Source organism: Protopterus annectens, chromosome 12.part0 (genome assembly GCF_019279795.1).
Source record: "Protopterus annectens isolate FY-2018-M chromosome 12.part0, PAN1.0, whole genome shotgun sequence".
Taxonomy (NCBI): Eukaryota; Metazoa; Chordata; order Ceratodontiformes; family Protopteridae; genus Protopterus; species Protopterus annectens.
The window spans coordinates 249,957,043-249,969,160 of record NC_056746.1 but is presented as its reverse complement, the minus strand read 5'-3'; the positions used below and the strand labels follow the sequence as shown (position 1 = coordinate 249,969,160).

The 12,118-nt window shown below is 48.9% G+C and overlaps 1 protein-coding gene across 1 annotated transcript in view; it reads left to right on the top strand.

The window, feature by feature from the left end:
* LOC122816485 (mitochondrial Rho GTPase 2-like) overlaps positions 1 to 12,118 on the top strand; it is a gene marked incomplete in the record, with an annotated part of 1,688,264 nt that overhangs the window by 202,471 nt on the left and 1,473,675 nt on the right.

The following is a 12,118-nucleotide window of genomic DNA, read 5'->3' as shown; positions in this document are numbered from 1 at the left end:
CCTCAGGCTCCTCAGAGGACCAAGATTATTACTTCTCCCCTTATGAAGATTCTGATGCTGAGGATTCCATTCCCTCAGCTTCTCCCCCTGAAGACTACTCCTTTGGGGAAACTTTACACACTATGAAGGAACATTTTCACTGTGAAGGTCAGTACTACTCTGACTCAAAGAAGGCTCACAGAGTTTCTTTTACTCCCCCAGCACAGACCACTTGCCACCCCCCAGTTTTAGACATTGTGGATGATGTTTACTTAGAATCTAGTTTGAACCCAGACTCTCTGCCTCCTGCTCCGGCCAAACATGACAGATACTATAGAGTGCCTGATTCCCACAAATTTCTTTACAAAAGTCCTTTTGCTGATCCAGAGACTATCTCCCAGGGTCCCAAAGGGGCTAAGGCTTCTATGGCTAAAAATCCTGTACCCTCTGAAAGGGACTCCAGAGCACTAGACAGGTGGGGGGAAAAGGTTTACACCTCAGCCACTCTAGCTATGAGGGCACTAAATTGCCAGTTTCACATGCTAAAATATCAGCAATTTCTAATGTGTCAGTTAAAACAAATATGAGCACACTCCCTCAACAGTCTGAATTGAAAGAAATGCAGGATCTGTTGCATGCAACTGAACAGGTGGGCAAACATACTTTACAATGTGGGTTTGATTCTTTGGAGGCTTCCTGCAGAGCAGCTGTCACTGGGTCTGTTATACGCAGGCATGATTGGTTAAAGGAACACACTCTGCCTGATCATGTTAAAGCAAAGCTTCTAGATGCTCCCTTACAGCAGGATGTTCTTTATGGAGTTAAAGCAGAAGAAGTCTTAAAGAAAATGGAGGATAAGGCAAAATCTATGCAGACAGTCAAAAATTTCCTACAGGTACAGCCCCCTTGCTTCAGCAGAAATTGGCCAACAAAAAATTGGTCCTTTCCAGCTACTGACAGGCCACAGAGGGGTAAATACAGACGTCCAAGAGGCAGAGGACAACCACAAGCCCAGTACAAACCTCGACAATGGGGCACTGCAGCACAGAAGGGAGGAGAAGACAGGTCCCAAACTACCAGAAGGCAAACTCAATGACTTGCACCTCATCTGGCCAAGCAACACTCTCTTGGCAGCCCCCTTGGGAGGAAAACTCGCACTTTTTTCAGACAACTGGCACATTGTGACAAAGGACAAATGGGTCCTAGACATAATTTCACGAGGATACAGATTCCATTTTCACACCTTGCCAATGAAAAGAGGAATGCCAAACCTGCCACAAAATCAATGGGCAGAGGAACAAAGACAGATTACAGCTCTCATGGATATGAGAGCCATTCAACTGGTACCTACACGAGAGCAAGGCCAAGGATTTTACTCAAGACTCTTTCTAGTTCCCAGAAAGGACAATGCCTGGAGACCAATTCTGGACCTTTCAATTCTAAACACCTTCTTACAAGTACCCAAATTCAAGATGCTAATACTACAGCAGCTTCTTTCCATGTTGGGCAAGAAAGCATGGCTAGTAACATTGGACGTCAAGGAGACATGCCTGCATGTCCCTATCAGACAAAGTTGCAGAAGATACCTCCGTTTCATTGCAGGTTCAACCCATTACCAATTCTCTGCACTGCCCTTTGCATTATCTACTGCGCCCAGGGTCTTCACAAAATGCCTGGCACCAGTAATCGCATACTGCAGACAAAGAGGAATTCAAATATACCCATACCGGGACGACTGCCTCATCCAAGCAGAAAGCAAGGACATCCTCTTACAACATCTGGCTTTTGCAAAACATCTTCTAAGTTGCCTGGGATACACTGTAAACGAAAAGAAATCTAAACTAGTACCTTCACAAAATATGGCATTCCTGGGTGCCAGCTTGAATACAACGGCCCAGAAGGCTTATCTGACGCCAGACAAACAACTACAACTGACTCAATATTTCAAAACAATGGCAGCAAAGACCCAACTACCTGCAAGAAAAATTCTACAGGCCTTGGGCTTCATGGCATCTTGCATACTACTAATACCATTTGCAAAGCTGCATATGAGGAAATTACAGTGGTACCTAAAAAGCGTATGGTCTCAACACAGCCACAGCTTGGACACAATGATATCTCTCATTCCCTGCCTACAACAGGAGTTTCTATGGTGGTCACTGGCATGTCACCTCAACAAGGGTCAGCCTTTCACCTTGCCCCCAGCCAGGCAAACTATGACAACAGATGCATCGGACTACGCCTGGGGGGCACACATGGCAGGACAGTGCGTTCAAGGCGTATGGTCTGTAGATCAAAGGAATCTGCACATCAATCAAAAAGAGATGCTAGCTGTACAGAATGCTCTGACAACCTTCAAGAATCTAAAATCCCAAAGAAATGGAAAACCAGTGCAACCAAATAACTAATAAACAGTCCACAAAGCACTGAGTAGAGGAAAAGCCAGGCCTTCAAGAATCTATTGCAACCAGGACAACTTACAATAAGGACGGACAACACCACAGTAATGTGGTACATAAACAAACAAGGGGGTACACATTCCTACCCTCTATGCAGGCAAGCAATGACCTTGTGGAACACAGCTCTGGCTTACCAAGTTCACTTACAAGCTCAATTCCTGCCAAGACAAAAGAGCACATTGGCAGACAACCTCAGCAGAAACATCATGGATCCCCACGAGTGGAAACTGGGTCCACAAGTATTTTCAATGATAACTCAAAAATGGGGCCTTCTAGACATAGACCTGTTTGCCAGTCCTCAAAATGTTCAACTAACAAACCTTTGTACAGGGACACTTCACCATCAAGCTTGGAAAGTGGATGCACTCTCATTCAGCTGGAAAAACCTGACAGTATATGCCTTCCCTCCATTGCCTCTCCTCACAAAGGTGCTTCTAAAAGTCAGAAAGGAGAGACCACGACTGATACTCATAGCCCCAGACTGGCCACACCAGCACTGGTACCCACTATTGAGGAATATGGCCCAGGGCCCACCGTGGATTTTACCACAAACTGCCCATTTGCTCACACAGCAAAACAATCAGATTCTTCACAGCCAGTTAAAAACCTTAAATCTGGCTGCATGGAAAATCACCTAAACTTCCAGCCAGCTCCTCTTTCCCAAGCAGTTATGGATGTTGTTCTGGAAGCTAGGAGGCCCAGCACCAGGAAGGCCTATGTGGACAAATGGAAAAGGTTTTGTGCGTGGAACCAAACTAAAGGCCAAAACACACTTCAGCCTCACCTGCTTCAGATTCTACAGTATTTAACTGAGATGTTGCACAAAGGACTTTCTTTTTCTTCCATTAAAATCCATGCATCAGCTATTTCAGCCCACTACAACACAGAACCACCCTTATTTTCGCATCCACTTCTAAGGCAGTTCCTCAGAGGGGCAAAAAACTTTAGGCCCCCCAGGAGAGCACCTACACCAACATGGGACCTCAATTCTGTTCTGGAAAAACTTACGCTACCTCCCTTTGAACCAGCTTTCTCTGCAGATCTACAGTTCCTGTCATGGAAGACTGCCCTACTGCTAGCAATAACTTCAGCTAGAAGAGTCTCAGAGCTGCAGGCACTAATGGCAATGGAACCTTTCCTCATTTTCCATCAAGACAGAGTTTCTCTATGAACTAATCCTTCCTTCATGCCTAAGGTGGTTTCCAGTGTGTCTTTAAATCAAACCATTCACTTACCCACCTTCTTCCCAAACCCACAAAACAAAGGAGAAAGACTCCTGCATTCCTTGGACATTCACAGGCAACTTCGCTACTACTTGGATAAAACTAAGGCTTTCAGAAAATCTGACCAGCTCTTTGTATCCTATGCTACAACTTCACAAGGGAAGGCTATATCAAAACAAACCATTTCCAAATGGATAGGACATTGCATTCGTTTTTGCTATACCCATTGTGGAAAACCAGATCTGAAGTAGGATATTCATTTGTCTGCAACCTGTGGGTTATGGATCCGATATCGGATCCGAACCGGCATGGTTTTCCAGCTATGGATCCAAGCTCTCAGCTCCTCCCCTCACCCATAATGCCCTGCTCTACCCTCATGACCTCAGATCTTGTTTGCCGCGCTGGTAACTGGATGTGGGTACATAGCTCTCAGCTAAGTGAACTCTTTTCTTGTTTAAAAATAGAAAATTTTTTGATTCTTTGACTAAATTTGTGTGAAAGTATTAGGTTTCCCTTTAATATAGACTATTTTGAGTTTATTTTAAGTTAAAGTAAATAATTTTTATTCCCTCCCCTCGCTGTTGCGTAGAGTGTGTGTGTAGGCCTGTGTGTTTTTTGTTGTTTAAGTTACTTTCTGTAACTTTAGGTATTATAGATTATGGCTGACCAGCCTAAATCTATATTTTAATGCTACGAGTGTGGCCATAAGCTCTCACCGGCTGATGGCCACACTCGGTGTGTTAAGTGTCTTGGGGTTGAACACCTCACATCTGGTTGTTCCATTTGTGCAGGGTTCAACCCCAGGGCACTGAGGGAGCGGAGGTCCAAGCTGGTCTTGGCGGGTCTTTTACCGCCGGACTCGGCTCCAGCCTCCGCTCCTTCGGGGACTACTGTACCTGCAGTTGTTCCCCTGTGGCACCCTCCTGCTCCTGGGACTCAAACTCCCGCTTCTGGAGAGGAGAGGGATGCTGCTAAAAGGACCGGAGGGAGAAGCACCTGGCGGGCCGAGACCTCTGTTTCGGCCCGCCAGCCAAGCGGCTTCTCCCGGCTCCGGTTCGGTCTCCTCCTTCGGCTCCGGTCCCCTGTGTGCTTCTCACGGGTCCTGAGGAGGAGGAGACCCGATCTCCGAGGCTATCGAGGAGGCACTCCAGGCCTACCTCGGTAGCCTCTTCGAGATCTACCCATAGCCTTTCTGATGCTGATCTGGACCGGATGATGAGAAGGTTCATCCAGGCCCAGATGCAGATGGGAGTGCTCTTGCCTCCCCTCGGGAGCTCAACACCCTTTTAAGCCTATTGCTCCTTCTCCGACCCGCTATCCGGGTTCGGAGCAACTGAACCCAAGCAGCTTCGGAGCCGGGGGAAGGTCGGAGCCGATAGTACTTGGTACTTCGGACCCGACCCTGCCCTCGAGTGCGTCGGACCCGATCTCTCGGAGCCTGGATCCGAGCTTCGGATCCGGGGGGATCAGTGCTCCTTCGGCGCCGTCTGTGTCGGGGCGCACTGTCGCCGGATCCGAGTGCTTCGCGCGGCTCCGATCCACTCTTCGGATCCGAGGGGGAGCCGATTGTCGGATCCTTTGGTCGAGGTCGGCTCCCCTTCGGCCTTTGATGTAGTGGAGAGGGCTCTGTTGAGGGTCTCCGGACCCCCGGCACTTGCTTCGGCTCCGTCCCGCGCTCCCTCTGCACTGGGCCAGGCTTCCACCATCCGGCCCCTGGGACAGCCCGTTTCTGTGCCCCAAGTTGCTCCTATGGAGCAAATTGCTGCTGCGAGGACTCCTCTGACAGCCCCCAGAGGAGGCCCTCGCAAGCATACGCAAAGGAGGCACATTGACTCCCCCGAGTCTCTCACAGAAGACACGGACTTGGAGGAAGGGGAAGGCTCCCCACGGTCACCCCCCGAGGATGTCTCCTTTGGAGACATCATGGAAATGCTCCGTATTAGGGGGGGGTGGTCTGCCCCCAAGTCTTCCTCGGACGAGTCCGTGTTCTTGGAGGCATTTGAAGCGGGCACGACTACCTCTTGGGTGTCCCCCTGCCGACCCCGTGGTGGACCTTATTACCACCAGGGCGTGGAAGGAACCGGACACCGTGGAGCCAATTCCCAAAAGACCGGATAGGATCCTTAGTCCGCCCTCCGACAGGACCCATTGGAGTAAGGGGCCTCCTGTAGATGCCATGTTGATGGCGGCCACAAAGAGGGAACTGGCTCAGGAGAGTCCTCAGTCCACCCACCGAGCAAGGAGTCTCGGATGATGGACCGCTTGGGGAAGCGGATGTTCAGTTCGCGACCTTCTCGGTAAGGGCGCTGAACTATTTGGCACATGTTATTCGGATGCAGCGAGATCTTATTAAGGAATACGCTGCATCCCCCCCTGAGTCCATTTCGGAGGAGGACAGAGTTCTGCACTCCACCAAAATGGCCACTCTTAGGTCAGTTACAAATACTTCTATGCGGCTACTCTCCCATGCAACGGAGGGCGCTAGAGCTCTTGGGGACAGGACTGGTCACTAGACGTCAGGCCTGGCTCCGTCACTGCGATTTTTCTGAGCCCTTCAAGGCGTCTTGAACGCCCCTTTGATGGTTCTGCTCTGTTTGGCAAGACCGTTGAGTCGTTGACCCAGAGCGAGAAGGACGGAAGACGCTGTCTGCCGTCGGAATCCGCTTCTCTGCACCCCAGAGGCCCTATTCTAGGAACCAAAAGGGTCAGAAGAAGATGTGGTTCGAAGTCGCAGCAGTCCCAGCCTGCTCCGGACAACCAGTCCTTCCGTGGCAGAGGAGGACAGGGAGGACGCCGCCCTAGAGGCAGAGGGGCTCCCAGAAACTTCGGGTCCAGGGAACCTTTCTCTGAACGGCCCGCGCAGCAACCCTGAGGGGTTGCCCGACTGCTCTACTCTGGAGGCAGTCGGGGGACGTTCGGGCACCTAGCGGCATGGGAGTCCATAACATCGGACCGCTGGGTTCTCCAAATCATATCCAGGGGATATCGCATTCCTTTCCTTCACCTTCCAAAGTTAAAGTCCCTCCCAGACGTCCCACCCGGTCAACGGAGGCGCTTTGGCAGAAATTGGCCATCTGCTAAAGAAAAGAGCCATCCAGCCCGTTCCCCAGACCAGATCGGATCAGGGTTCTACTCCAGATTCTTTTAGTGCCAAAAAGACGGGGAACTAAGACCAATCCTAGACCTCTCTCTCTTGAATCTGGCAGTCCCCAAAGAAAAATTCGAATGGTCACTCTGCAATCTATTCTCCCCTTCTGGGAGAAAATCACTGGATGTGCTCGATAGATCTCAAGGACGTACTACCACATCCTGATGGACAGGCGCTCCAGGAGGTTTCTCCGCTTCGGCTGGGAGCCAGTCACTACCAGTTCGGGTCCTTCCCTTTGGTCTCACCACAGCCCCAGGGTGTTTACCAAAGTACTAGCAGTGGTAGCGGCCCACCTGAGGCTTCAGGGGTGCAGGTCTTTCCCTACCTGGACGACTGGCTCCTTACCGCCCCAACAAGGCATCTACTTCTCTTGGCGAGACTCCTTTCTCCATCTTGCTCCATTTCTGGGCATCACAATAAATACAAAAAGTCCAACCTGGCCACACAGCTCTTAGATTTCATAGGGGCCAGACTAGACACAAGGAGTTTACGAGCCTTTCTCACTGCGGACAGAGTTCTAAATCTGCAGCTCCAGGTGCGGGCCATTCTCCATTCAAATTCTGTTCCAGCGGAGTTGGTCCTGAGGGCTCTAGGGTCCATGGCTTCGGCTATAGCACTTCTTCCTCTTGCCAGGCTCAATATGCATTCTACAGTGGACGCTCTTAGTACAGTGGTCATACCTTGCTCTCCCCATGCATCATCCCATAGCGATCAGCAAGGCTTGCAAGCGGTCCCTCTTGTGGTGGCTCCGCTCCCGGATCTCCACGAGGTCGCCCATTTGTGCTTCTCCCCTCTCGCCACGGTGACCACGGACGCCTCCGCCTCGGGTGGGGGCACTTTTGGCGGACAGTCCAAGGCACGTGGAGCGATTCAGAGACCTTACTGCATATCAATGTTCTAGAGATGAGAGCAGTGCTCTTAGCGTTGCTAGCACTTCAGGACTTTCTTCCCTTGGGAACAATTGCGATTCAATCGGACAATATGTCTGTTGTCTGGTACATCAACAAGCAAGGGGAACAAGGTCTTACCCTCTTTGTCGAGAGGCCATGAGAGTTTGGGAATGGGCAATCTCCACCAATCGCTTTCTCATAGCAACGCACATTCCGGTCGGTCCAACATCCTAGCGGACAAGCTCAGTCGCACCATTCTGACCCCTTACGAGTGGTCTCTCAATTGTCAAGTAGCGGAGCATATTCGCACGGTGGGGAACCCTTCATGCGATCTTTTTGCTTCTCCCTCAAACACCAAGTGCGACAGTTTTTCGCTCTAATACCTCCTCCGGAGGTACCCCAAGAGACGCTCTGGTGCATGCTTGGCCACCCGGTCTTCTGTATGCCTATCCACCCTTGCCTCTGATGCTGCAAGTTCTTCAGAAAGCTCTCGGGTGGGTTGCAGAATGATTCTCATTGCTCCATTCTGGCCTCGACAGATCTGGTTCCCCTTCCTAAGGTCTCACTCGGTGAATCCTCCTTGGATTCTAGATCCCATCCGGATCTGATATCCCATCCATCCTGCATTCCCCCTCCGAACCTGGACAACCTGAAGCTGACCGCTTGGCTGCTCCAGTTCCACTCTTGATAAGGACTCCGGTATTTCTTCACCGGTAAAGGCTATTTTGGTGGCGGCTCATAAACCATCCACTAGAAAGGTTTACGAAGCAAATGGAAAGCTTTCTCTGTGTGGGCGGAGCGGCAAGGCCTGAATCCCTTCACGGTTCCTCTCCCTGTAGTGCTTGATTTTCTAACCTCTCTCTTTAATGATGGTGCCAGCAGTTCCACAGTCAAAGTTCAACTGGCGGCAATTTCTCACTATCACATTGGTCAAGATTCTAATCCTCTTATGTCAGCCAAATTGTGTAAAACATTTCTTAAAGGTGCTTTTGTTCTCAGGTCCCCTATAAAAAAAGCAGTTCCTCCTTGAGACCTTTCTTTGCTCGTACAGGCCTTGACCGCTCCCCTTTCGAGCCAGCTGACGGTGGATCTCAAATTTTTGTCCTACAAGACAGCCTTTTGGTAGCCATTACATCAGCCAAGAGAGTTTCTGAACTGCAAGCTTTATCAGCTAAACCTCCTTACTTGGTATTTCATCCGGACCGTGTCTCCCTCAGGACCAACCCGTCCTTCCTTCCTAAAATCGCTTCTGAAGCAAACATCAATCAATCCATTAACCTCCCTGTTTTCTTCCCTAAGTATGAAAACAAAGGTGAATATAAGCTACACTCACTAGATGTTCACAGGCAACTTAGATTTTATCTCAACAGGACAGCTGGTCATAGGCAATCCGACCAGCTGTTTATTTCCTTTGCAAAATTCAATTTGGGCAAGCCAATTTCTAAAGTTTCTCTGTCCCGCTGGATTTCACAGTGCATTTTATTGGCTTATCAAGCGTCAGGAAGGCCGCACCGGGGTGTTCTTGCCCATTCAACCCGGTCAGTATCTACCTCGGCAGCCTTCAAGGCTAGGATTCCTCTAGATGATATTTGTGCTGCAGCCACGTGGGCTTCATCTCATACATTTATTTCCCACTATAAGTTGGATCTTGCATCTAGGGGTAGAGCATCCTTTGGCTCCATGGTGCTCCGAATATCCTTCCATGATGGCGCCCAAGATTCAGGTAGCTGGGGACTCTGTCCCACAGGTTGCAGACAAATGAATATCCTACTTCAGATTTAGAAGTTATGTACTCACCATAACGTTCCATCTGAGTAGGTGTATTCATTGTCTGCAACCATCCCGCCCTCCTATCCCCCTGGCCTTTCAGTTTCCTGCATATTCCTTGTTACCCTTTTTAGGGTATTGTTGCTTTGGCAAACTCGATCTGAGGTCATGAGGGTAGAGCAGGGCATTATGGGTGAGGGGAGGAGCTGAGAGCTTGGATCCATAGCTGGAAAACCATGCCGGTTCGGATCCGATATCGGATCCATAACCCACAGGTTGCAGACAAATGAATACACCTACTCAGATGGAACGTTATGGTGAGTACATAACTTCTAATTCCTGCTACCATTAGGCCCCACTCTACCAGGGCAACAGCTACATCTACAGCCTTCCTCAGGGGGTTACCAACCAAGGAGATTTTGGAAGCTGCAACTTGGAGTTCAGTACACACTTTTACCAAACAGTATCACTTACCACTTTACTCTAAGACTAGGGCTGGTTTCGCCACTGCAGTTCTGCAGGGCCTGCTAGCCTCCTCTAACCCTCTATAACTCCTCCACCCATCCATAGCTTTGGGATTCTACCCAAGTGTGATGATTGCAGCAGGGTAACACGATGAACATAGTACAGTTTTGTACCTACCATAAATGTAGATGTTCGAGTGTACACCCTGCTGCAGTCCAGGTTACCCTTCCTCCATCCCCTCTGATCTAACTGGCTAAATCTATACAATACCTTCCTGATGTATTTGCTTATAGCTGGAGGGATTTTGTGTTTGTGCAAAAAATTACTTTATTTGGTACTAATTACTGACCACCTTTTTGGAGGCACCTGACATCTGGGGCAAGAAAAACTGAAGAAGATTGCGTCGGATGCATTATATATACCCCTGGCGCACTGACGTCAGGGAAGAAGTGACAGCAACCGACACCGGACCAAGACTTTGGAATTCCGGCCGACTGCGGGACCGCCTGACGACAGGATAACCCAAGTGTGATGACTACAGCAGGGTGTACACTCGAACATCTACATTTATGGTAGGTACAAAACTGTACTTTCCAATGCTTCCCCTGGCCAGACTTCACATGAGGAAAATCCAATGGTACCAGAATGCTGTGTGGTCCCAGTGCCGTCACTCTTTGGACATCCTGATCCCACTGTTCCCTTATCTCAAAAAGGAGCTACTTTGGTGGAAGGGACTGGTCATCCTCAACCCAGAACTGCCATTCCCACTACCTCCTCCTCTTCAACAGGTTCATGCTGACTCCTCAGAAGAGGCATGGGGGGGCATGAACAGGATCACACTGAATGTAAAGGAAATAGCAACCTCAGCTCCTGAAGGAATATATCAACATGAAGGAAATGGGGGCTGTTCTGCAAGCCCTTCATTTATTCGCCCACCTTTGAAAATGCATGCCACTACTAGTGTACACAGTTAACACCACAGTCATATGGTACATACACAAACAGGGAGGCACCAGGTCTTACCAATTTGTGCAAGTCAGCACAGAAGACATGGAACTTGGCAACCCAAATGAACAAAATGCTTACAGCCACATACATCCCTTCTCAGCACAGTATGCCAGCAAACTCTGTAAGCTGCTCCCTGGAGGACCACCACAAATGAACTTCGAACAGAGTGGTTTTCTAGACTACTACCCTTCAGTGGGACACTCCTCAAGATAGACCTCTTTGTGCCGTCAACAAACCAAACATCAGCTGCTGCAATTCTGCACCATGGAGCCTTGTTCTGGAGGACAGTTGCCTTCTCTTTCTAGTGATCAGTGAAGTTCCTCTATGCTTTTAATCTTCTGCTGCTCTTCTAAAAATTCTTCTCAAGGCACAAAAAGAAGAATTCCTTTTACTTGGTAGCATTGGTTTCCCCTGCTGTTTCAACTGAAAAAGGGAAATTACAGGAGAGTTCCTCTTCAGCTGGACCTGATAACTTGGCAAAAAGGACTGCTGCTTCACCCAAATCTTTTATCTCTCAGTATGACCCTATGGATAATAGGATTTTAATTCCTCAGACACCTCTTCTCTGAAGAGGTTGTTCAAGTCCCACAAGAGGCCAGAAGAACCAGTAGTAGAAAATGTTACACTGCTAAATGGAAAAGGTTTTCCTATTGGTGCCATAAACATAGTCACGGTCCACTCTTATTAAAGGTTCCTGCTGTACAGCAAAATCTCTGTGAACTTCTTTGATCGGGTTTGGCCTATTCTTCACTAAAAGCCCACCTGTTGGCTATCAGTATCTGCCTTCTTCTTAGCTCTTCACTTATGGCTAGAGGTTCTGTATTATGTTGTTGAAAGACGTTTTCCGCAAATGCCTTTTCATTGACACGAAACATTGAACTACCAAATCTCTAAACGGCCACTTTAGCAAATTTTTTTCCCAGGGGAAAAAATTGCTTGGCCATCATTGGGAATTTGCCATTTTGTCAACTGTAGTGCGAACTTGGAGTTGGTATATGCAGTTGGGGTCACCTCCCCCCCCCAATTCATAGAATCGGACAGTTTGGTTTTTGGTTGGCCACTGGCTTGGAGATGGTCTGAGGATCTAGACTTGTATGGCCAACTATATACCTCAGAAAATATGAGCTGAGGTCATGTGTCGGACGTATGACCCAAGGAAGGAAAAGCTTTGGTATCCTG